Consider the following 2,606-nt stretch of genomic DNA (forward strand, 5'->3'; position numbering starts at 1 on the left):
ATGTAAAAGAATCGTTTCTGGCCACTCCCACGTGAATGGCGATCAGAAAACTTTCCTCACTTGCGTGAACTTCTACACATGACTCCATCCTCCAAAAAAAAATGAAAAATATTAGCTTGGGTATTTAATAAATTATACAAAACACTAAATTAAACACTGTGAAAATGCATACAAAATCATTAATTAATTTACATAAACATTTATTTTGCCAAAATTTGTTCGCACAATTCAATGAAATTTCATTTCACACTAGTCAAGTATTTATAGCGCTGCTCTTTCACTAACTGCTGGTTGAAGGCACCCTGATTGTGTTTTGTTGCCAGCTCAGAAAACAGATCAGGGTGCCTTGTCAGCTGACAAGTGAGAGAGCAAGAAAAGATAATCTGATCAAGTTATCTATGATTCTGCGATGAACATTAAATTACGGAGGAATGTAGTTGATTTTTTCGCCACTTTTTATGCCCTTCCCTCCGTAAACTGATATTTCCCTCATCTAGCCCTCCTGCTCACTTTGCTAACTTTGCGGGCTAAAAATGTGCCCATCCCTGTATTATATGAGTATATACATGTATATGATATATAATATGGTATACTATAATACTCGTTTGAGAAGGTGGGTGTGAACCCGCCCTCTAAGAAGTTTAATGAACATATCTCCGAAATCACTTAACAGGTCAGTAGGGAAATCTGGGTTGTTTTTTGACTTTTTTCATAAAAATTTTTATTCTACAGTAGAACTCTTTTCACATATCACAAGGTATATCGTAGAGTGTATAAACAATTTTTTTCAGAATTTTTTGATGACATCTGTCGGAGAAATGGCTGGGTGAATCACTGGGAGACATGATTTCTCATGTTTGGATCATCTGAAACACAAAAACCCAATTTATTTTTAAAAGGTACGCGAATGGTTATCTTCTCCACTAGAATCATGAAAAACTTTAACGGCGCATTTTTGTGCTTAGAATGAATAAAATCGGGTGAAAACGTGCACTACACCCCATATAACAAGAGTATGAAATGCTCGGTAATACCCGAAGTTAGGCCTTCCTTATTTGTTTTAATGTGAGTGCGTTCGAGATGGTAATCACGACAGCAGTATTGTAAATTTGTCAAAGTATCATGGTCTGCGTGAATTTGCTGGCAACAGTTGCAACAATATCATGTTATGCTATCCCTTTTTGCCTACAATTTATACAAATAATCAGCAAAACTCATTTTTAGTCTGCACATCTGCATAGTATCAACAACGAAGTGGGCGAATTAGAGGAACAGAAGAACATTATTCTAACTAAAAAAGATGGATCATTAATACTTAAATATGCTTTTCAGTTTTAAGAAAGAAAAACAATTATTCGCAAGGAAGAATGATTCTAAGTCTAGCCAAACACAAATTACGTCTATATTTTCTGTTGGTATGAACTTTCCACTGATGTTCGGCGTCGGTGTTAATAAGGATGACTGTAATTCAAAAGAAAATTGTGATATGTGTTTTTAAGCATAACAGGATTTTTTATAAAATATCCATTTTAATAGTCACATCCATTCATAAATAGTAATTTAAAAACGAAGCCTTGCTGGTTAAATCGACACTTAATGTAACCTGTAATAAACTCCTCGGTAGAGCTAAAATAATTGTAAAACTATAGATTTGATTTTAAATGTGTGTGACCCTGTGTGTATAAGGATTAATAGAAGAGGATCTTCTTTATTTGTCGTAATATTGCTATAAACTCGCATATATTTTTAACAAATTCAATGTTAGTGTAAATAAATATAAGTTATTATAAAACGCGGTAGCGCAATGTGTTCATGAAGGATTTAAATAAAAAAATTTTATACACGAATAATTTAACAAAATATGAAAGATTGTATAAACAATTATGATGAAAGACGTATAAAACATTTAATTCGAGCTAAAAAAATTAAATTACTTACCATAAATCTTAAAACAATCGCAAACGACTCGTGTGTATTAGGTAGAGAAAACAACATGAAACATTTACCAAATTCGCTATATGGTTTCGCAATTTCCCTCTTTGTATTCTGGTGCGGAACTTGGTGCGTTCACATTTTGGCCATTTGCTATGGGTAAGCATTGTTTTACTATTTTTGTATGTAGTTAGTTCCTTATGTACATCAAGCTTTTAGCAAAGCTTATTATGTAAAATTAAAAACATATTATATTAAAACTTTTATTGTTGTAATAAAAGTAAAACAGATTAAATAATTTTTTATTCTTTTTTGATTTATTAATGATTTTGTTTTTGCGAATGTCTTGCAAATCTTGCATAATTTGTTATTTTTGTTTTTTAAGTATCATACAATGTGATGTTTTTTTTTAATTATAATGAGTTTTACACTTATATTTATCACTCTTATATCTATTAACACCTCAAAAACTATTTTCCCCCATTTATCACTACATAGTATAAAACAACGTCGCTTTCTCCGTCCCTACATCCCTAAGTATGCTTAAATTTTTGAAACTACGCATCGGATTTTGATCCGGTTTAGATACAGCGATTAAAGTGGAAGGTTTATATGTATAAAATGTATTTTTACCGCTTACAGGGTGGCTGATGAATTTTGCTACATTAAGAAAC

At 31.9% G+C, this 2,606-nt stretch overlaps 1 pseudogene; it reads left to right on the plus strand.

Moving 5' to 3' along the window:
* Window positions 1-2,091, plus strand: part of LOC108973534 — a 59,486-nt pseudogene extending 57,395 nt beyond the window's left edge.
* Window positions 2,092-2,606: the final 515 nt, after the last annotated feature.

The sequence above is a fragment of the Bactrocera latifrons genome, unplaced genomic scaffold, assembly GCF_001853355.1.
Source record: "Bactrocera latifrons isolate USDA-ARS-PBARC rearing strain unplaced genomic scaffold, ASM185335v1 scaffold_489, whole genome shotgun sequence".
NCBI classification, from domain to species: Eukaryota; Metazoa; Arthropoda; class Insecta; order Diptera; family Tephritidae; genus Bactrocera; species Bactrocera latifrons.